The following is a 24,398-nucleotide window of genomic DNA, read 5'->3' as shown; positions in this document are numbered from 1 at the left end:
TTTTTCAGTAAAAGAGTTATCATTGACGTTATTACAATGAAAAACTCCAATTCAAACAAACAAAGAAAAAAAAAACGACTCTATTGCATGAGGATACAAACCTCCATACATTTCTGTTATCAAAATATTCGATTTGCTTTATGCTGCATTTGTGTTCTCAGCTTTCAGTGCATGACCTCCTGCTATTATCGTAACAGACATGAGAGAAACTTGATATTTTGGTTTCTTGCCAGCTGGGTCCTTTGGAATCTCAGGAGGAAAAGGAGACACGTTAAGATTTCAGGATAATGCACACTAATGGGATATTTCTGGTAAATGTAGTCTACACTGATATGTTGTTGATGTCCAAATTGCTATCTTTTGATTTCAGAGTTAGCAAGACACAGGGATAAATAGATAGATGATCATTCTAAGTGACCCTTGCAGAGCACTCTGCCAGGTGGACATCAATTTATAATGGCTAATGATGTTTAGGTGGTTTTCACAAATAATAGGGAAAAAAATATGGGGCACTTAAGGTTGAATTCAGTGTTAAATATAATGAATAAGAACTCTTACCGTCTGTATCTTAACACTCTGTTTCTGCCTACTATGATTTTGAAAATGGCCTAGTGAAATTTATTTCTTGGTTTATTTTGGATGCACATAACTAATTCTTACTGCTTTTTTAACACCTTCAAAGAAAAAAAATGAAGCTATTCAGTCACTCTTCAATTAATCGTGTCATTTATTCACACAAAGATGAACAAAAAGCTCTTCAATACTGAGTGGCACACAGTAGGAGGCAAGTGCTGTTTGCTCCTTAACAAGCCCATATGGTAGTAGGAGATCCAGTGTCCCTACTATGCAAACAGCACTGAATCTTTAAAAGCATGTTAAACAACATCTGCTGGTGATAAAATAAGTAAATTAGAAAGCTCATTACTTGTTAACTTTTGCCTAAGAGCCATAAAAAAATCAAGCTGAAGAGATACGTTGGAATATTTTTGAAATTCTGGAGTATCAGCATTGTGCTATTTATTTTTATTTAAAAAAAAATAATAATAAATCTGCAGAGCAGGTTAACTAGATGTCATCCCTGGGAAAAATATTGGCATGATTAAGGAATATTTAGCTAAAAAAGCAAGCATAATAATAAATTTATGGTTAGAATACGTTGATGACATTCAGCATAGGTTTAAAGCAAAGCAATTATATTAGATAAACTTCATTTCAGACTGTGAATTTGTTAGATGAATGTCCCTAAATGTTGTGAAGGTTTTAGTAAGGCATATGATTTAATATTACACTGTATCTTATTTTAATAAATAACAGTATACTTTATCAAAGTAATACTCATTAAGAAATGATTAGCTGACATAGCAAAGTACCAGTAGATGATAAATGGTCCTTTCATGGAAATATTGAGAGAGTCTTCCATGATTTAGAATTGGCTGCAGACAACATGTTTCTATGTTAGCTGAAATGATTTGGAAGGTGGCACAAATTGATTTGTAGGTCACGCAAAGATTTAAAAAATAGGAGAAGAGGAGGGAGAAGTCAGATGGAGCAGTGCAGTTACAGTCTGGCCTGGTCAGCAGAATCTATTCAAACAAAGTGTTTATTACCTGGAAGAGAAGGATTACACAGCCAGAGGGAAGAAATGTCATCCACACAAATAGAGAGGGGACCCCTAACCTGGAAATAGATGACTGTGAGGTGGTTTCAGAGAAAAGAATGGGCAGCTCGGCAAAGGTTTATGCAATGATCTTTTAATGTTAGATGATTAAGGGAAGAATAAGGATAAGATTATAGTTGTATATGAAACAACAGTCTTGTTTGATGTTGTTGTGCCAAGTTGTAGAGTCCATACCTTGGACTGAATATATATTTTCAGAGAGAGAATAGAGACTAGAACAGAGAAAAATTCCTCCAAAGAGAGATTTATCTCTCTCTCTCATAATGACAGTGTATTTCTGTGGGGAGACTGGGAACAAGGGGATTCTTCAGCGCAGCAAAGGAAAGCAGAATACGTGCTATAGTGAAGCCAAACAAATGCTGGACAGGCCTTTTCAGCAGTGAGGATGCAAGATAAATTATGCCAGGAAGTTGTAAATTTCCATCTCGCTATGTTTCTGAAATAGATATGCATTCTTATTTAAGATACTTTTGTCAGAGTTATGAGCTGTGGTACATTAGGCTAAACTCAGTGATACAGTGATACTCTCTTTTTTGAATTCTGAATCTTTTAGGCACCTGATCTCTGGTCCAGCAGACTCAGCAAAATCTTCTTCAGTGCAGGAATGTGGGATTAGATGATAGGGCTGAGTAAGATTCACCTAGTCTAACTAAGGTAGTTTATCATTTTCTTCCCCAGCTACTAGCTCAAATGAAGATATGTGGAACTGCATTACATGGTCTAATGAGAGCCCTCACTTCCATTTACCTTCCTTCCTGTGGATGAATGGAGGCTAGCAATGCTTTTCTAATTTTTCACTTAGCTCAATATGAGATCTGCAGCTCAATGCAAACTTGAATCAATTGGATGCTACCTACAGCTAGTAGAAATTAGTTCTGGTGGCCTCTTACCCGAATAGGCATCTCACAAAAATAATTAATTAAATAAATAATAAAATGAAATAAATGATGCCTGCGGTCCATACTTCTATTATTAATGTTCCACGGAAAAAAAAAATATCAAAATATCTTAGAAAATCCTTAGGTTCACTTTATTGCTCTTTTCTTGGAAATGTTCCCTTTCCCTTTCTCTTTTTCCTTTCCCTTTCCATTTTTCCTTTCCAATACTCAAAATATATAGATACCTCTGTACAACCATCTCCTGGCCTAAATGAGAATGAAGGCTAAATCCTGCCTAAGTCATTGATATCTGGAATAATTTTACTTTATTGATTTGTAATCTGGATGTGGTAAATGTTGATTAAAACCGTAAGATCTGTTTGAGAGGGTTTGATGTTTTTTCATTGTTGTGTGACTGCCATCTACATCACTCTGATATTTTGTACAACTAATTGTAGATCAGTTGGTCTATAAAATGAGATTCCGAACTTAAGATATGTTGTTTCATTTTCTGTCTTTGCAGCTAGTCTTGAGTCATTTGGATTAGCTTTCTTCATTCTCTTTGCCTTTGTTTTCCTATCTGTAAAAGGGAGAACGAAAATTGCTTTGAGACAAAAAACAAAAACAAACAAACAAAAAAAAAATCGTATTTCCTGAACAGATATTAGAATTTTTCTGTTTTACATAGAACATTAATGATTGTAGACTATTACACATACTCTCAGAGCAGTGAATGATGTTTTCTCACAGAATAACAGTCTAGCACATTTAGAGGTAAGAGGAAACCAAGGTGTTGAGTCTATAGTACACCTCTATAGACCTCTAGAGTAATTAAAATTGAATTTGATTTACCCTCCCTGTTCCTAAATATCTCATTTTAACAATAATTTTCTGGTTCTTTGCTTTGACTTGCATTGAACATAAGCTACCTTCTTTAAGTTTGAAGTACCACAAAGCATAATTTTGTCCTAATTGTTCTCTGTCATTCAGTCAGAGAAAGTGACTTTAATCTGCAGCCATGCAAGGATGGAAAGGTATATTACTCAATTGAGAAATTTAAAAAAAAAAAAAAAAAAAAAGAGACACATTTTCATGGCTTATGTTCAGAAAATCTGTCTTCGACTTAACATTTAAAACAATTAAATAGCCAGATAATTAGAAGTCTAAGCTGTTAGCCTAGTCCTAAGGAGAACTATTGAAAATTGGTTTATTTGGGGTCCATCTCTTTCTGTTGTCGCTTGATTTAACCTCAGGTTCTAAGATCTTTGAAGCTTAGCCACTTCACTTTTACTTCTGCATTTGATGAAAGCCTTCCACATTGGAATCCCAGTCCTTAACACTGACATCAAGATGTAGCAATGGGTATAGGGCAAAACAGAAACTAACATTCTTTCAATGATTTTAAGATTTCACCTGTGGAAAGGAGAACTGGGCTCCTATAATCCTTATTATTTGAAAATAATAATAGTGGCATAGTTTTCATCTCAAAAGCTGCCTGTATTCAAGTGGAATTTTCTGATATATAGATCCACTGCCTTTGTATATGATTCAGGGTCATATGTATTACCATAACTGTTTAGATACTTCCTCTGCTATTTTTTCAGAAATTTCCTATATTACTACAGAATTATAAACTCATTTCTTGGTAAGAACTTTTGTGCTGAAAACTTTACATAGGTATCATACCTAATTTTGCCTACATTACCTTCTTATTATTCATGATTACACATGAGCAGTAGAGAATTTGGAGGTATGTTTTATCAATTTATTAGCCCTCCCTCCCATTGTCTCAGTTTCTGCTCCTTTGTGTTTTCTCTGAAAGACTTCGATTTTACTCAGGCAGCCTGGCTCGCCACCATGTAGTTGATCTTCCAACCTCACAATCTGAGCAGAAACATTTCCTCCATTTGAAACAAATGATTAAACTTCAAATTGCATAACTTTCTAGACGAAATATTCTAAATTTCTAGATGAACAAACACTAAAAAAGATGGGTAAAGATTTTGTTATTATTAAGGGGCTTTAGTTCAAGTATTTTAAATCATGTTAGGCAGAGATTTGCCTATGAGTTTGGTAGCTCAGACAGAAATGTTTTGTGAGACAATGGCTGCAGTCTCATAATCTGTATAAAACTCTGTAAATAATGTCTGGCCCAAGAGGTACCTATGTTGGCTATGTTGCTGATGATGGCACTTCCTGCATTTTTTGAGAGACAAAACCAGAATTGCTGAGTATTAGTGTCAGCTTAAATTCCCATGGCCTCTTGTGGAACAGATGTGTGGTTATGACCGTCTACTAACCCTGGTTTCTGAAATAACTTCTAGCCACACTACACCATTGAATAAACTTCGTATTTCCTCCCAAAGGAAGCGATGTCCATTCATGAGTGCTGTGACCCCTATACCAACGGCCTCATGGAAAAAGTTGGATATATTTTGGCAGCTTGGATGAAAGATGGCTTACGTCAGTGTAAAAATTAAACCTTTTAAAGGAAGAGGAAATTTATTTTTCATCCATAGCCAGTGAAACTTTAGAGTCACCAAACTTTAAATAAACCCCCTGCATTCCCATTCTTTCCTATGGAAGGTTATGTGCTCAACTAATAATACTCAAATATGCTATACTTCCTTGATGTTTTCCCCCTCATGATAAACTCACTACACTAGACTTTCATTTATTTTTTTAATATCAATTTACTTTGGATGGAGCTAAAGCACACTTCCATCATTACGTGATTGCTTGAAACATCTGGGATTTCTTGATTACTGAGGTATGAAGTTAACTTATGTTGGATAAGCTCCATCATGACAACTAAAATTAGTTTTCAACACTGAAAAACAGACTCAGAGTTTCCCGGGTTAAAGAATAAATAAATAAATAAATAAATATTATTAATAATAATAACTTCCACAGCAATCTTAATGACTTTACAATTTATTAGACAATCTTTTCAATATTGCATAAAGCCATCACATCATTACACAGTAGTAAGTTCAGTAATTCAGCTTCTGAAAACTTCAGGAGCCTGGAGTCTATCTGAATTCTCAGTGTTTTTCATAACTTTTAAAAATCAAATAATTTTCTTTAATAAACATATGTTAGTACTTTTATTGCCTCTTGAGACAGCATCCTGATTAAATATTTCAAAGTGTTGTTTATGAAAGTTGGAAATTTGAAGTATCACTTATCATTGGTAATGACTGATGTAATTCTCTTAAGTTCAGAAATTAGTCATTATTTGACATGTAGTTTAAGGTAAAGTAACTATTCAAATGGAAAATCCTTCTGAAAAAGAAGTGTGTTATAACTTAAAAGAGTACTCCTTTGTGCCTTTACATTATATTGATTCTGGTTGCCTCAGTAACTACCCAATTTAATTTTTTAATTTATTCAATCTCCACCTAATGGATGGAAAGTATTTTTCTTTTTGCTTCATCTTTGCAAATATTCAGCAATTCAGAAAAGAGTAAGGAATAATGTGAAATATAAGCTGTAAAAACAGATTCTTTAATTTTATTGGTAATATATGCTCTTTCTGTAAATAGCCCAAGGCTTTTTGATTGTTTTTATAAACTGTTTATAGGAGCTTTATTGCTACAAATGGAATTTTTTTTCATATCTTATTTGAAAAAATATTTCCCAGAGCAAAAGTAATCATGATAAAATGTAATCCTTACAGCACAGTTGTGTTTCAAGGAAATATCTTTTTTTTTTTTTTCTGGCACAATAGAGGAATGAACAGTTTCTCAATGATTTAACACCAAGTGCATGTGCCTCTGTAAAAAGAATGCATGCTTTAAAGTTTTACTTGAAGTTAGATTATAGTTAGTACCATATTTTTTTTTTTTTCAGAATCTTTATTCTGTGAATAAAAACATATAAGAATTAGTAAGATATGGAGAATTTTACAGGATGAAAAGAAACAGCTCTAAATAAAGAGTGAACTGAACTCAGCGTCTGCTGTGGAAGACTTTGTTCTATAACACCATTTGCAACCAAACCCTCAATGAAACAAACAAACAAACAACACTACCATTATCTGGGCGACAAAGATATTGTTCTTGTTTACAGAAATCATTGTTATCAATTTCATTACTAATGAGGAATGATTGAGTTTTGTTAAACTGGCAGCTGAAGACTTTAGAAGTTTTAGACATCAAGAAACTGTTGAATTCTGTAAAGCACAGGCAGTGAAGGTACATTTTCACATTCAACATCCTGAATGTGGGCCTTTTTTTTTCCACTCCAGGATTAAATGAGAAATTCCTCAAAAGTCTATTTCAAAGAGAAAAGAACCATAGAACTGAGAAAACGATACTTTTGCTACCGCTTGTTTACATCCAAGGCAGAGCATATTATTGAGTGAGAGAATGTGTATAGCTTCATTATATGTAAGCTTTCAGTAATGCTGCAGGTTTTAGCATTGAATGAGTTGACTTAGATCTTCCTCTGCACACACTGCTTTGTATTCTAGTGAAAGAGCAGGTATAGATCACTTTGGCTGCAGGAATCTGAAAATTGCAGGTTTTGTTCTGACTGATAAAACAAAAGTTTTGTATTTACAGCCTTATAGATACAAACATAACTCATTCTTTCTTCTTTTTCCATATCTAGAGAGGTTTCTGCCCCGTCTAGTAACCTCTGAAGACCTCTACCCTTTTAGAAATGTCCATTTATTTTCAATGAACAAAATTTCCAGTGATCAGATACTTCAGTTTTTCTTAGAAGTTTCATCAAAAGAATTGTCTTTCTTAGCTTAAATTCTCCTTCAACTTAAGCTCCACTGAACTTCTGGATTCCAGATTTTCAAAGCACCTTTTGAAGACATTTAAATAATGAAGGAAGAGGTCCTGAGCCACTTGTGTTAGCTTTGAAGTTAGTGCTGCTTCAAGCAGAAGTTGGACTACATTTTATCAGTTACTCAAAGCCCAAATTGAAGTTCTGTAATTTTATGATTCTATGACTTTCACTGGAATTAATTACGACTGTCTTTGAAGGGTGAAATTATAGATTAAGAACTGACCAAATTTAAAAATCCCAGTGCTAAGGACCCCTGTTTCTTAGCCACACTTCTGTCATTCTTAATAGTTAGTGCAACTTCTACTTTTCTTTGTTTCATTTTCACTTTTACAGTGCTAAGCTTTTTTTTTTTTTTTTTTTTTTTTTTTTCCCCTTTGGGAACTTTGAAGCTGTTGGTGTAGCTTTCCAGTATTATTCATGTAATGAAATGTGTTTTCAGGATTGAAATAAACAACAGAGATAAATGATCTATTCTGAAATAATCTGTATCTACAATGCAGATAGGCAATCCTCAGCTGACAATTCTAAATTAATTTCTACACCAAAGAAAGAGAATAAAGGAGGAGATTTGTGGGGTGTTCCACAGCCAGATATCAACTGCCATTCCTGGGAACCTGGTGGAAAACTGAACTTGCACTGGATCCAGTTTTTTGGGAATGCTCGAAACCATTGTAACAGATACAGAAGGAGTAGGTGTTCACTTAGAATGTTCAAATATTCATATGGAATAAGCTACGAGGGCATTTTTCACATGATTTTAGTGTACCAGATGCTTGAGGACAAAAAGGATAAGACCTTTTCCCTGTATATTCTGAAGAATATGTTAAGATGTTTTGGGGGAAAAAAGTTCTTTCCATTTGGTGATGTAGGCTGTGTTCCTTACTCCATGGATTGGAGATCAGACTAAAACTTGGTTGTTAAATGCTGGCCACACATTTCCTAGGTTCTAATCCTGACTCTTTTGGCAGTAACTATTCTTCATTAATTTTACAGATAAATTAACAGAGGTTTCACTTGGCAATTTCAAGCAATAATGAGGGGAAAAGCTAGATCTTTTAGAAGTGGTTAAATCTTACTTATTCTTCCCCAGTAAGGAAAGGAGAACTGTAATTTGGAGATGATTGGAGTCTGCTATCAGCAGGTAGAAATTTTACCTATGTTTACAGAGAATAAAACCCTTCACATGACTTTTGAAATGACTGCATGGCTTCCTGAGTTCTGAGTCAAGATATTTTCTTAATCTTTTCAGTGTCTACTGTTTGCTGCCATTATTCCAAGTAATTCAACAGTTTAAATTAGATAATTGGTGATCAAATTCCAGTATTTTTCTATGAATGTCAGTGCTTGGCTCCTTAGACTTCTGGGAGAGAGGTAGCTTTTGAATGAGTAATTGATTTTAACAAGTAAAAGCACTCTTCTTATTTTAACTTTCTAAAGATACTCCTAACATTATTCTACTGTTTGTACATCTGCTGGTAAAGAGGATGAGCTGAGACGAGGGTGAGTAGCAGTGGCTATATTCAAGAAGAAGAGAAAGGAGATATTGATGACAAATTAGAGAAACATACGTTAAAAGGTTCTGTGGAGAGACATAGTATTGGGACCAGACTAGACAACAACAAAAAAAAGAATGGGAATGAAGAATTATAAACTGTTAATGAATAGGCTATGGAAAAGGTGTATGCTGTGTGCTGAGTAGAAGATATGTAATGTTACTGCTTAAACTGCTTAAAGTTTCTTTCTTCTTGCTTTCTTAATTCTATTTTGACTGTATGATATAGAAATGCAACAATAATGCAGCAAGGCTAAGACTGAACCACATCTAAAACACAAATTAGCTTTCATTCTTTAATATGGGAAAATCTCTAGAGAAAGAGGTGGTCTGAGTTTCGTTACTGTCTTAGAGCAGATGACACCAGCAAATTCATGGAAGATATGTTTGAAAGTCAAGCATTATACTGTCTAGTAAAAAATTTCATTGCATAAAATTTTAATAAACTAGGGAAAGTGGACTTCATATGGTGGCTGTGTATAAGCACTTACAGTGTCTATGCAGATGTGTTATTTGAGAACCATGGCATCAGAATTAATGTTTTAAAGTATATAAAAATATAACTTAGTTTACATTGAGATATTGTTCACAGACATACTGCCATTTCAGTCCTAGAAATTAGTATTAGTAAATTAGTAATTAGAAATTAAAAATTAGTAATATGGCACAAGAGTATCAAAAAAAACAGAGTGAAACATAGATTCTATCCCAGCTTACTCTTTAGATTGGTAGGCACAGCAGAAATTCTCTATGGCCTAGAGTTGCATGTGCTGTGTAGCTTACTCTCCATATAGATCTGTCATCATATGATGCGATTCACTTTTTGCGTTATATGAATTTCTCAGGATGAGTAGTAGGCTCTGCAAGTATGGAGTCAACAGGTTCACGTAAATAATTTTTCAAAAATCGCTACACTGACTATTTTTACTATTTCTGCTGTTTATGAATTTTAAAATCTTATAAGACAATTGCCTTCTAACCTGCATTAAATACCCTCCCAAACAATTATCCAAGCAAGTGTGTGTACTTATTCAGTTTTAGAGGGTTGAGGAACCCAAAGCAAATCTAATTCCTCATCTTCACAGTATTTTACAACTCATGCCCTTGTCATAAATTTTTCCTTTTAGCAGGACTTTCAGACGATCCCAATGTAATAAAACAGGCTATTGCAGTATGTTCATATTTGAGTTTTAAGGGACTCTTATCTCCTCTTTCCCTTTCCTTTCCTTCCCTTCTCTTCTTTTCCGTTCCCTTCCCTTTTTCATTTCCTTTCTCCCTTTGTCTCCTCAGAACAAAGGAATGGATTGAGATGTGTACCTCCACAGCTTGTAGAGTATGCTTCACAGTCATTCTTAAGTTAGACTGTCTCATTCCTTTATAAGAAAAATTAACATAAATCTTTTTGCTAGTAATGGAATTTATTAGTTTCACGTATTTACTCTACTGGAAGAGGGTAACTTGGCCTTCAGTCCTCTATTATCTTTCTTGAGACAGTCATCTATGAAAGGATCAATAATACAGAATACCTAGAGCCTTTTGCTGATTAACTTTCTTTTTTAAATTATGCTTAGAAGAGATTTAACTCAAATTAAAAATGAGAAAGAAAGTACAGAAGGCAGCAGAAGTATCTGTTTTGAAAACTGTGACACCACAACCTGGAATTTCTCCAGTAACCATTTTTTTTTGCACTTGAAATTGGCAAACTAAATGATTAAAGGTTTGATCCTATTAGAACTTAACTAATGTAACTCTTCTATTATGATGCCTGAAACACTTGTCTTGAGCTTGTCATACATGCTTATAACAAGCCTATATCACAGAAACTTTGAACCACAGTAAGCATTTCGCTTACAGCTCTGAGAGTCTGAGAGCAAATAAAGAGTTAAATGGAAATGTAAACGATGGGTTAAGATGTGACAGTTCTGCTGAACTTAGATAAGGGCCGAACAAAGCTCACGTGTCAATTCCTATAGAAGAAAAAAATATTCTTACTTGAAAGATGAATTCCTAAACATTGCTTTTGACCAACAGTCTTAAGCATAGTGAAACCTTGTCATCTTTCCAGGATTTCTGTGAATTTGCTGAACACAAAGTGACATTGCATGCACACAAACCAGCTGTTTATTGTGACTGAGTATCATAAGTATGTATTATACTATATATCCTTAACATGTCTTGGCAGTCTGTAGATCTAACAGCATAAAGCAGAACATAATTCAGAGGAGGGAGACTGACAAGTAACTTTGGGAAAAAAGTGGGTCAGATCCACAAGGATGACAGATTTTCTATTTGTTCATCATTCTGCTTTTGTTTTTCTCAGGGATTTTTTTTATAAGCATGGGAATGTGGTTGATTCACAACAGCAAGAAATGTGAAGAGAGAATTAAGAGGGAAGTACTTATTTGGGTGTGATATTTATGTTTTTAAATGCTTGCAGCCTCCGTGGATGCTTAGGTACCAGGAATGTCAAGTTATCTCTCTCTGGGGAACAAAGGATGACAATTACTGATTAAATATGGAAACCTGTTTGCAGGAGACAGACTGCAAACTGTGTGTCATTACTTTCACAATTCATTGTGATGAAAAGTAGATAATACATATCTTTGGACAAATAGTGTCTCATTGTCTTTAAAGGGAATTTAGCTTTAAGTCAATTTAATTTCTTGAATCTTTGGCTTTACATCCAGACGTATAAGGTGGCAAATGTATGTTCAGGTGTACAAGGGTCTTATGAATTAAAAGCCATATTATAATGAGTCTTTTTGTTTTTAAACATGAAGGAAGAACAGTTTTGTAGCGTAAGCACAAATTTTTACCAGGTGCACTGAACTAGATTCAGTGGAGTGTTGCTAAATAGTGCTGTTTTGCTAGTTTAGCTGTAAAGTGTTCACTTAAAATTAGTCATCACTGTCACGAAACAGTATTTTCATACTGTGCTGTGTAGAGAGAGATTAAGGCATTCCTGTTGATGGCTAATTCTTGTCTGGTAATTTGTTTTCATCTTGTATTAATATGCTGACACTAGTTCCAAGAAACTGGTAGAGAATTGCACTGACTTCAGTATTTACCTAGTGAATGCTGTGCCTATAGCCTTGTTAGTCTTAAAAAAAAAGACTTTAGTCTTTAAATACATATTATGAAAATAGCACAGTGCTCAGTATCCCATTCCCAAATGAATCTCCAGGAGGGCACTGTGTGACTGTGCCAGAGCCAAAGAGGGCAATGGCAACATACAGCACAAATAGGTTTGCATTATTCCTCAGCTAAGGAGTCATTTGCCCTCTCCCACCACTAATTGAGACAGACTGACCATTCAGTGCTCTTTCTTGCCTGTCTGGATATCTCATTCCTCAAAATACATCATCTGGAACACAACAGCATTGTTGAGTTTTTCTAGCATTGCTGATATTCAACTCAGTAAACAAAATATATTTTTCATTTTGGTGATGTGACCAAGCAAAACTGACTTTCTACACTGTGAAAGGGAAGAGATTTTAAAAAAATCAATACTAATTCTAGCATTAAATTACGTACTGACGCAGAAAATGAACTGCAATAAACCATTTCTAGCACTCAGAAGCAAGCAGATACAGGGATAGCTAATGAAAATTGTTCTAATAATTTGAAATGAGTGCATATCAAATACACAAATCCCACGTCAAAGCCACTAAAATATTTTGGGTAAATGAAACTTTTATTGGAAATCTAATCAATGCCTTATTAAACATATTACTTTTCCAGTCTGATGCATACTTATGACTAAAATTTGACAAAATCTTACTAATTGCTTTTTTGCTTACCCAGGAAAATGGTATTTTTGAGTTTCTGGTGAGCTAAATAGCATTCTTTATATTGGTTATAGCTGAGCAGATGACCAACAGATTGACTAGTTTTTTCACTATATGCTTAAATTTGCATATGCTGATGTCTCTGCTTATTCTGTAAAATGCAGGTGTGTACGTGACGGTGTCCCATTTTGTCACGGAATACTTGTTAATATCCATTAAAATGTTCAAAAAGCAATACTCATCCTTTACTTTGACAAGATATCAAAGCGTCTCTGCAGCATCTTATAAGCAGCTAATTGGAAATTTCAGCTTGCTGTTTGTGTCATTCTGTCCTTTGAGTGAGATTTTGATCAACTACAAAATCTCATGCTCTTTCTTTTTAATTCTTACAAGAAGCTCTAAATGCATCACTTCATTTTGTTAATACTGTTTGCTTATAGTGGGGAAGTTCATAAAAACTGCATACTAGGCAATTCCTCAATGGATAAGTCAATCAAAATACATCTAATTTAGTGCTGTTGTACATGTTGGGTAAACTTACAAAGAAAAATGATTTAATATTTGTCTTAGTGAGGATCTGAGATTAAATTAATGATACAGCTTCTCAGTTTAATGGATAATCATATAATATATAAATTTCGATATACTATAAAATATATCCAAAACACTATGGCACTGTTCCAGGCCATGAGAATTAAGTGTTTGTGAGATTATTGTAATAACCTGGGAATTTTTTGGACAGCAATGTCTATCTTGCCTCCAGCCTTTTGAGGCCATTGGTCTCATCATGATACAACCACAGACTCTCCTTTCAGTGCCACTGCCACAGAAACTGGGACTGTTCTTTTAACATTGATAATTTGGGCACATATGGCTGAGTAATTCATAAAACCAATCTCTGATACTTTGCTATGGGTTATAATAATTCTTTCATGGGCCAAAAGAAAGAAAATGTATAGTCTAATACCCTGTTAATCTTTGTGAAACTGGACAGAATTTCTGGTCATTTGATATGAGCTCTATACTCCAGCAATATTTCTGAAATTATCTTTACTATCAGGAGTTATTAAAGGGAAAAATTTTCTTAACGTACTGCACAGAGAGGAAGGATATAGTGCTGCAAGAAGGAAAAAAAAAAAAATCTTACAAACAACTGGAATAGTGGAAAATAGCATGAAAAGTAGGAACCTACCTTAACTTCAGAAGTCTTCATTATGCTAGCTATGATATATTATGTATAATATTATAATATTATAATATAATAATAATTATAATTGGGAACATCAGACTCTTGTTTGCTTTTCCTGATGTCAAACACAATCCAGATGTTTCAGTGCATTTTCTCTAATCACTCCTTTTTATCTCATGCTTTTCTTTTCTTGATTTGCATTCCTTACAGAACTTTTTTTTTTTTTTCCTTCATAAAAGTATTACAGTGTCCTTCATTTTTGGTCCTATTGCCATATATTTCTCTCCTTTGGAACCATTTCTTAGTTCATGAACATAATTTGTCTTTTTTTTTCTTAAATTTTCTTGTTATCTCTGATGATTTCAACCTTAATGTCCTGAGTGCCTTACTAGCAAACACCGCTTGTAAAGAATATTGCTTGTTATCAGGATCATTTTCAGATCCTTTAACTATAAGGATTGTATCCATAAGCTATATATATTATATATATATTTATGCTGATATGTGACAATATAAAGCAACAGTCTTATTATGCCACTCAGAGGGTGGTGACACATTAGAACAGGTTGCCCAAGGAGGCTGTGGATGCCCCATCCCTGGAGGCATTCAAGGCCAGGCTGGATGTGGCTCTGGGCAGCCTGGTCTGGTGGTTGGCAACCCTGCACATAGCAGGGGGTTGAAACTGGATGATTCATTGTGGTCCTTTTCAACCCAGGCCATTCTATGATTCTATGATATTATATGATACCAGACACCAGAATACTAAACTATCTGTAAAATAGTTTGACAGAGTGATTTTTTAAAATAAATATAGGAAATAACCCTTCTTGATGAGAACAACTTTCAAAACAAAGAAGCTGGTTTCTTTCATCACAGCAAACATCTTGGGCAGTCAGTGCAGAGGAGTGTGGGGCTCCTCAGAGTGAACACTGTGATGAGCCAGAGGGTGCTGAGCTTTCTGCTGAAATGGCATAAGCTTGGATACATGAATTGGAAAGCAGTGAACTCAGTGTGTATACTCAATCTCTCATCTTTATACAATTCTTTTTAGTGCCTGCAGAGTGAAGAAACTCTTTGTGTTAATGTCTCAGGATTCCCTCCAGTAAATCTCTGTAATAAACACACAATAAGAAAGAATTAAAATAGAAAGGCATTCAAACATATGATTAAGTTATGCATTAACTTTTATCGTCCTTTCCATTAATATTAAGAATTTTAATATCCTTGTGGAATTTAAATCACACCTTTATATGTCTGGCTATCTCATAGCATGCAGCAATACAGCCAAAATATCCCTCTGCATCTGTAAGGGAATGCATGCTAAGGGGTGGTGTCATCAGCATATGAATAGACAGACATAAGAAAGTATGCATACAAAAGTTTTCCAATGCAGCTGACAGCTCTCTGAGGAAGAATCAATCAGCTATTTGAACAGCTCCTATAACACAGAACAAGAAGTAAAGTAAGTGAACCTGCCACGAAACTCAAGTGATGAAATTTAAATTTTAAATTGGTATTGCTCTGGTCTCCAGGATTAAAATCCTAACCTTCCAGAAAATGCTATTGATTTTATTTTCAGCAATGCTTGTGTACAGAAGTGTGATGCTATCTTTAACTGATAAGGGGAAGATTTCTGCTTGTTGAATAGTTATCTTCATCTCCCATTTTTCTGTGGCAAAAATGGTCTCTGTGGTCCCTGGTCTCATAATCTAATAAATCTTCTCAGATGCAAACTCAGGGGTTTCCCAACTTTCCACTGTTCTAAGTGCCCCTTTGAGTCTGTTTAGATTAGCACATAACCTATTACTTCTAGTATATCCACCTATATTCATCACTGCAGGTCTTCACATTTTTTTGTTCTTTTATAATTTTGGCACATGCTGCTAAGGGAGCACTTCAGAAAGCTTGTTTAAACAAGTCTGTAAAGAAATAAGCTCATGTGTAAACTCAGGGATTTGATGTCACATCATCTTGTCAAGGCACCATCCATTCACTTGCCTGATCTTTATTCTCTACCCACCAACTAGAATCTTTAGCCCAGGAGAGTCTGTACAAGACATAAGATTTAGTAGTGTTTTCTTAAGCCAGCTACTTACAGTGGACTAAATTATACTGTATTTCAAGGATGAATATTCCCCTGCAAGGTATTCAGTCTTGAAAGGTCTCAGATGACAGAGAAGCCATCACTTCCTTGGGTGACTTATTCTGATGGCTGCTCTTCCCCACTATTAGCATATGTCATGTTCCCATTGTAACGCTGTCTGGCAGCAGTTTGCAGTCACTCATTCTTGTTATGGCTTTTTCTACCATATTACACACTGCATACACACTGCATGACACTTCTTAGTCATCAGATGGAAAGTTAACCACCTTGAGCTTTTTATCCTTTTACTGAAAGAATTTTTTTCCTCAGCCTCCGAAACATTTCTTTCTTCCCTTTGTTCTGGTCACCTGTTTTACAACATCCTTATTTAAGTGTAGAAACTTGAATTTTGGGCAGTTCATGGGTATCAATGTTATGATATACTATACTGAAGTAAAATCACTTCTGTACTGCTCTTTACTAATGACTGGATCTATTGCTCTTCAGAGATATATCTGGAGATTAAACTGAATTTTCTGCTAAAATAAGTGTCATTCGAGTTTCTCTGCTTGCCTAAAACAAGCTGTAATCTATTCAGTCTACACATTTTCAATATTCAGCCCCTTTCTTTATAAGATTTACATATTTTCTTTACTCCTAAGTATATATCTTATAAAGATACTGAATAGGAATAATATAACTAATTTCAAATATTTACATTATGAGTTAGCCTGTGTTTTCTTTATGATCAACTTAGAGAAATAGCCACTTCTAGGGTGTTGCTAATCTGATCATGTATAGCCATTTGAAATAGGTACCTATTTCTCCTCCTTTGATTATTGAAAGTAGGTGGCTTTTCTAATGAGAGGACTAGCTCATATATCCACAAAGTAGGAAGTTTTATTTGGCAAGATGAATCCCAGCCCTTCTGGGGAATCAACCTCAGCAGCCCTGTTTTTAGTATTTTCAACCACGGCAATCCTTAGGTTGTCCAAATTTTTCATCATTCAAAACATTTGGTGAAATAGTTCAGTAGTGCAAGACATGCTGCTATAGCTCCAAATCTGCTTTAGAGACATTTCAATTCAAATCATGTTAGTGCAGTGTTTTTACATTTATCATCTAGTCTGTTCTACGTCTGATAAATCTATGCTTTAATACCATTTAAATGTGCTTATTTTTATGAGGTTCTCATGTAATGGCCTTTCAGAAACCTGAATATTTTGTATTTGACAGTTATCTTTGCCATCCAAAGTAATGTGCTCATCAGGGGATGAAGTCAATTTTAGCAAGACCTGTTTTCCATAAAATCTAGAGCAAGCATTTAGCAATATTTTTATTTTATTGTAACTGAAATTCTGTTTTCTGTGCCTTTCTGAATTTCTGATGGACAACACATAGCAGCATATTTCTGGTGATGCATGATTGCTCTGCAGTTTTATATATTCTGTTACGAAATTCCTAAGAGATTAACCTAAACATCAACTATGATCAGAATATCTTTGAATTAAAAATCAGTAGAAGCATATTTTGCTTTCACTACATGTAATAATAAATAAGAAACTTTAAATTTAACTGGAAAGAGTTAATATATGATTCCTTAATTAATATAACTTTCCATATAAGTTTAGCAATATTAATGTAGATATAGAGGCAAATATTTATCTCTATCATCTATCTGTTTATTTATTTTTGCCATTTGAAAGGCTGATGCATAACAATCATCAACATGCTTCTTTATGAAAAGAAACGACCAGTTCAGATCATCTTTTTGACCAGGTGCACAAAGTTTCTCTTTCTTACTTGAAAATAGTGAAATTTGAGTCTTAGTTATGACTATTAAGTCATCCAGTGGAATAGGTTTTAATGCTCAAGACATCATATGTGAACTGTACTAAGATGTATATTTGCTGTTGGAACTAACTAGTAGTGTTCTTGCTCTCTGCTCTCAAAGTTCTCCACAAATCCCTGGTGTACAAAAATGTACACCATTGTACAAAAATTTTGTCCTTTTTTCTGAGAACTGTCTAGGACAATGAAGCATCTCACTTTTTCTGTCCTAATAGCTCAAGTGACAGTGGAGTCAAAGAAGAGAATGATAATGACTAAGTGGAGCTCTCCAGTATAGCCATCTCTTCATTTGATTCAAGCAGATCTCTAACTTACTTCACCGAACTGTGAAAACACCAAACTGTAGTGATTCATTGGCTTACATATCTTCAGATCAATATATTTCATTATTTGTGACATCAACCTTTATACTGTTGACATCCCCATATGATAATTTCATGCTTTGGACAAAACTGATGTTCCTTATAAGGCAGTACATGTGTATCCTGTTACCCAAGACAGCTGAGTCATGTACCTGGGAGAGATTACTTATTATGTGAATGATGTCTAAGTATTCTTCAGAAGTTGCAGAAACAAGACTTAGTGTATAATTTAACTGTGAGTTTGTGAATAGACTTTGAGTTGGAAAGCTATCCAGATTTAAATTCAGTTCTATTTTCTTTCTGTGGAAAAACAATAAACAAAAGAAAACATAAAAGACCCCACCATATATTTAATCTCTTACAATTCAGCACTTCCATGTTTTCTCTCTCTGTACAAAATTTTATTGGCTATTATACATTTTTAGAGTCAATAAAAATGATGCTGTTCTATTTAGAATATACGGGAATTAATTTGCCAGAACACCTACTCTTCAATTTCCTTCTCAGATAGGAGCCGTTAGCTTTTATTCCTTCTTTCATGCATGGAACTTATTCACAATTTCTGAGAGTTGCTTCAGAAGTTGTGACAATAAATGCCACTGGTGCTTCCATTTTCAAGAAAAACATATACCACCTGATGAGTCTGAATGAGTACAAGTCTACGGGACCAGATGAGATGCATTCCAGATTCCTGATAGAACTGACTGACGTAATTTCCAAGCCATCTCCATCATATTCACAAAGTTATGACTGTCAGGTGAAGACCTGGTGAGTGAAAAGATAGAATTATCTATCTTATCTATCTGCCTTTTTAAGAAAGGTAGAAAGGAAGATTCAGGAAACTGCAGGCAGATCTGTCTGGGAAGATCATAAAGCAAATCCTCCTGGAAGTTATGTTAAGACACATGCAAAATGAGGTGATCTGTGACAGCCAGCATAGCTTGTCCAAGGGCAGACAGTTCCTGACCAATCTGGTGACCTTGTATGATAGAGTGTTGGCATCAGAAAATAAAAGAAGTACAACTGATGTATCCAGAGAATACAGTGGCTCAGTATCTAGATGGAGATCAGTGATGAGTGGTGTCCCTCAAGGGTCAGTACTGGGATCTTCATCAACGACATCAACAAGGGGATCAAGTGCACCCTGAGAAAGTTTGTAGATGGTACCAAGCTGTGGGATGTAGTCAATATACCTGAGGGATAGGATGCCATTCAGAGACATAGATTGGCTCAAGAAGCAGGCCCAGGAGAATTTCAACAAATCCAAGTGCGTAGTCTTGCACATGGGTTGTGGCAACCTCCACTATCAATACAAGCTGGGGGCAGAAACAGTAGAGCACAGCCCTGATAAAAAGGACTTAGGGGTGCAGGTGGATGGCAAGTGGTAGTAGTGCTCTGCTCTACCTTCTTGGTTACTTCTTCATAGGCATTGAAATGCTGCTCCTAAAAGTCTGCCCCCAGTCCTTCTTTTGCTATTCAGAGGCAGTTGTAGATCGGTTTCTCTACTTTGTGGAAAAAAAGAAAAAGAAACTTTCTTCAAGTTTCTTTTATGCTAATTTGCATGAGTTTCACATGCTTTTTCCCCAGTCATGCTACAGAATGCAGTCATTTCCATTACTTTTGATTTTATTAAGTCAAATGATGTTCTCTTGGAACAGTATTCTAAATGAGCCAAGTTTTTCAGACACTAAATTTTATTACTCATCCTTTAGTACAGCATCTAGTTATCAAGCTTTGTTATTCAAATCTTCATTTTGCCTGAACAGCTTAACAACTCTTGGCAGTAATATGTTAATTATGCTTGCGATAATTGACCTTTGCACCTGCAAAGTGCGAATAGGTGCATATATGTAAATTAAGACTTATGAATGTGACACAATGCCAGTAGCATTTGACACCAACTCTATGCTTTCTGTCTTTCTCCTATGTATTTTGAGCTAATGAAGCAGCTGCTTTAGGCTCACTTATGGTGCAATATTCAAAATGCAAATCCAATTTTTTGTTTAATTAGGATGAATGTTAAAAAAAAAAAACAACTTCTCTTTTGCCACATTCCTTAACATTCTGCTTTGAATCTGGACCCTTTTCTACTCTTCCATAATCAAGGAGTTTTTCCTTATCTTATCTTTTTTTTTTTTTTTTAATAATATCCCTAATTATTTTCTGTTTTGTTTATTTTTTTTTCCTGACTGCATGGCTAAAAGAAATGTATGCTGATTTAAGAATTTTTATTTTCATTTTAAAGGGGAATTTCTACTCATTATTATAAAAAAGGCATGAAAACATGAAACAAAACATCAGTAATTGCTGTTTTCTTGTCGTTATTGTTTTTTTGAAATTTCTTCCTTGTTAAAGAATTCACAAAAGTGTTTTTTTCCCCTCAATTTAAAAACTTTACTACAAAGTTATGTATTTTAAGCACCATTTTGCAAATTTTTTTCCTATCTTCAGATTTAACCCCTAGCCTAGATAAAATAGCTAGTATCAGGTAATTAAAATACCACTGCCTGTAAAAAAAAAAAAAAAGGACTCTGGACATTAAGCTTCTTTCATTTTCACATTCTTTGAAAAAATGAATGGATCAAATACAGCTAATGTTCTTCCCTGTGGCATGGGAAATGCTGGCTTCTGGAGATATGAAAATAATTTTCATAGTGTAATGGGCTCCTCCTTCCTGGGTGGCAAAGCTCCAAGTATATGCTCACAGCAGGCATGGGAGTGCATGGGAACTCAAACTAAAAGCTTTGTGGCAGATGGAACTAAATGTCATCACTTCACCCAGTGCTGGGCAAGGATGGAGGGAGCTCTGGGGTGTCAGGACCATCATCGCCCCAAGTCTGAGCTTGTGCACAGGTCATTCCTGCATCATGTGATGCAGTTGTCTGTACAGCTCTGGCGGAGATGCTCCACACATCTCTCCAGAACTAATGGCATGCCAACTTTGATGGCTGGGGGTTCTGAGAACTCTTGATTCTCTTCCATCTCTCTTAGGATGGTGAGGAGAAGAATCCACAGATCTGTTGAGCTATCTCTGCCAAAACCTGAGTCGAGTTGTGATTGACAGTGAAATATTGTCTGCACTAAGGAGAAGAGGTTTTGTAATCAGCAAGAGAGGATTTGGATGTAGTGAATGAAATGCTGATTATTTGTACTGTTGGTCAATAATGAAATTTCTTTAGCTCAGTTAGGCTCTCTAGCTCCCAGACAAAAGAGATCATGTGGTTGACTTAACGTCAGATTACAGCTCTGTGGATATACATTAAGGCACTTCAATTCTTCATTCCTGATAGTTCTTTTATTTTTGCTGTTGTTCTATTTGTAGCTTGCTTTTTTTCCCATAAATCAGTAAGACCTGACTGTCACACAAGGCACCTAAGTCCAGGCCTTTGCCCTGGTCATCAGAATAGACACAGCTTGAACTTTCATATGCATAGGAAGGGTTTAACACAGTCTGCATTGACTGAACTGAATAAGGCATATGTAACGTGTGGCGACGAATAGGTGACATAAGTATCTTTAGTTCACAGTAGTATTTACCCTTCTACACCACTCTTTGAGTGTGGATTCTGATCATTCAGCAGTTCTGGGAAGTGCAACGTAGACTTTACAAATATCTCACCAGCTTTGTTTCTCTGAGGAGATTTTGGCTTGTTTGAAAAGCAGTGGTGCAAAACCTGCTTGCTCATTAATTTGCTCATATTTTAGGTACGTTATTTAGTAACTGTTAGAACAATCTGCAAAACTTTGTTTATAAAAGCAACTCTTTTGCAAAAGCCTGTTTCTTAGTTTTATGTTTGATGTTATATCTAGCAGTAGAACTTATGCAAATGATCTTTCATTTTTTCCTTTTTTTGGAAGGACTGCTGAAAAATTTTAATGCCAATATTTATGGTGACTGAAGATTGTCCTAGGGGATGAGATTTCCTTTTTTTAAAATTTTTTTATTATTATTATTTTTTGCTTTGTAGTTTTCTTTTGTTATAATTGTTTTTAGTAATTATGAATATTTTGCTATGCCATGAAGACACTATTATCTATGACACTGTTGTAGAAATGTATCTTTAAAGGATGTTAAATTAAATAAAATAAATTTTCTAGGCTAATGAGGTAATATTAGCATATTTCTCAAGTAAAATAAATACTTACAAAGTTTAATCTTTTGTAATACGAAGAAAAAAAATCAAATTCCTTTTTCATTGGTTGAAAACTATAGCATTGTATAATAATTTAGATTGAAAGCGAGATCCTCTATTCCAAGAACCCAGTCCAAGTAGGACCAACTATGAATCTTGTATTTACATGCGACTTCAAAGTTAGATCAAGTTTCTCAGGGCTGTGTTCAGTCAGGTTTTGAATATTTCCAAGAATTGAGACTCCACAGCCTCTATAGTCCCTGAGGAAAGTGATCATGGCTCCACAGGGAAGTAGTCATGGCCCCAAACATGTCACTGTTCAAGAAGCCTTTGGACAATGCAGTGCTCTTAGTAATGTGATTTAACTCAGATTTCCTCATATGGACCCAGAAGTTGAACTCATTACAAGTCCCTTCCAGCTTTTGATAATCTCTGATTCTTATTTTGTGAGTAACTTGTTCCATTATTTGATCATCCTCACTGTGATTTTTTTTTTCTTTCATCATTTATAACTGAAATTCTGCTTGTTTCATTTTTTGCTCTTTACTCCTGAGAGGAGTTTAAGTTTGTCTTCTTTGTAATCTTCCATCAGGTAGTTAAAGGTCAGGGTTCTACTTCTGCACTTCTTTTCTGTGGGTTGTATGAACACTTCTCTCAACCTCTCTTTGTGTTTTATGTGCTCCAAGTCCCTAATAACGTTTTTAGACTTCCACTGGATTTATACCAACACCACAATCTCCTTTCTGGGTCACACAAAAACTGGGACATTAGCAAATGTCTCTCCCAGTTATGAACTGCAGGAAATGATCAAAAAATTGGTATAAAATCTACTGAAATTAGAGTAAAAAACTCTAGGTGCTTCTTAAGTTGAAAAATGCTTAATTATGTCATTGTTAAAAATACAACATTTGTAGGCTGTAATTCTACATTGGTGAATCAGAAGTAGGAAATCCTAGGGTTGAAAACTTCTGATTATTACCTGATGAAAATGAATAACACTGATGTCAACTGTTATACCTGAATCTTGTATGATTAATTTTCTTTAATTTTTACACAGGATCACACATATACTGCTGTTTTACAGTACAGTACAGTACAGTTTTTTTATTTATATTGAAATATATATATGTATATTTTCAGTATAATAGCTATTTTTTCTTCCTTTAGCGGGTATTTCATCATCTCACTGTATTTTACAAAGATTGGGTACAAATTAGATTTAGCATTTTTCAAAAAAATTTCCTCAAAAAGCATTGCTATTCTAGATTTTATGTGAGTGCTTGTCTTGGTAAACACCAGGATAAAAATCATAAATGTCCTTAAACATTTATGTAACATCCCTACCACTATTTGATACCATATTATCATCAGTTAATTAGCAAGTAATTCACAGAAAACAAATGAGGTCTACAAATTCAACAATGAACTTCCCCTTATCATGGAAAGTACAGATTTGAGGAATTATTTATGACACATTGACAGTTGGGTGCTAGTTTGCAGAAAATGTAACTGAGCTTGTCAATTTTCAGCCTTAAGGGGTCTTAACAAAGAACTAAATTATTTCAAGTAGACATCTTACAGTTTTTTCTTTCTACCCCTTTCAACTGTTTTAATCTAAATTATCCCAAATAATTTCTGACTGTGTGTACCCAATCTATAGATAAAAAGGAACACAGAATCAACTCTGCATCAAACAAGCACTTCTAGGAAATGAGGATTAATTTCACTTCATAGATTAGACTGAAATTACTGTGAGTATAAATGTCACTCTATAGGAAAGCAATGAGTGCTATTTCTAATTATCAAACTGGCATTGTACAATTGGTGGTTGCACTGAGAGTTTTCATTCTTTCACACTTTGCAAAGAGCTGCCCCAAACAAAAGTACGATCAGACAATCCAAGTTAAAAATTATTTTCTGCCAGTAACATTTCAGTGAAGTTGTCATCTGATTAATTCTGGAAGTAGAGTTCCTGTGAATGGCGAAGAAGAATAAAAGAATTCCAACCTGAGAAGTGAGGCCTTGGGGCAAAGCTCGGGAGTGATTATGCAGCATTCCTGTAATCTCAATACAATCTAAAATTA

The 24,398-nt window shown here is 34.8% G+C and overlaps 1 protein-coding gene across 20 annotated transcripts in view; it reads left to right on the top strand.

The window, feature by feature from the left end:
- Positions 1 to 24,398, top strand: part of DLG2 (discs large MAGUK scaffold protein 2) — a 1,005,161-nt gene that overhangs the window by 397,420 nt on the left and 583,343 nt on the right. The window lies entirely within an intron of this gene.

The sequence above is a fragment of the Meleagris gallopavo genome, chromosome 1 (assembly GCF_905368555.1).
Source record: "Meleagris gallopavo chromosome 1, MGAL_WU_HG_1.1, whole genome shotgun sequence".
In the NCBI taxonomy this organism is placed as follows: Eukaryota; Metazoa; Chordata; class Aves; order Galliformes; family Phasianidae; genus Meleagris; species Meleagris gallopavo.
This window is presented reverse-complemented; position numbering and strand designations above follow the sequence as displayed.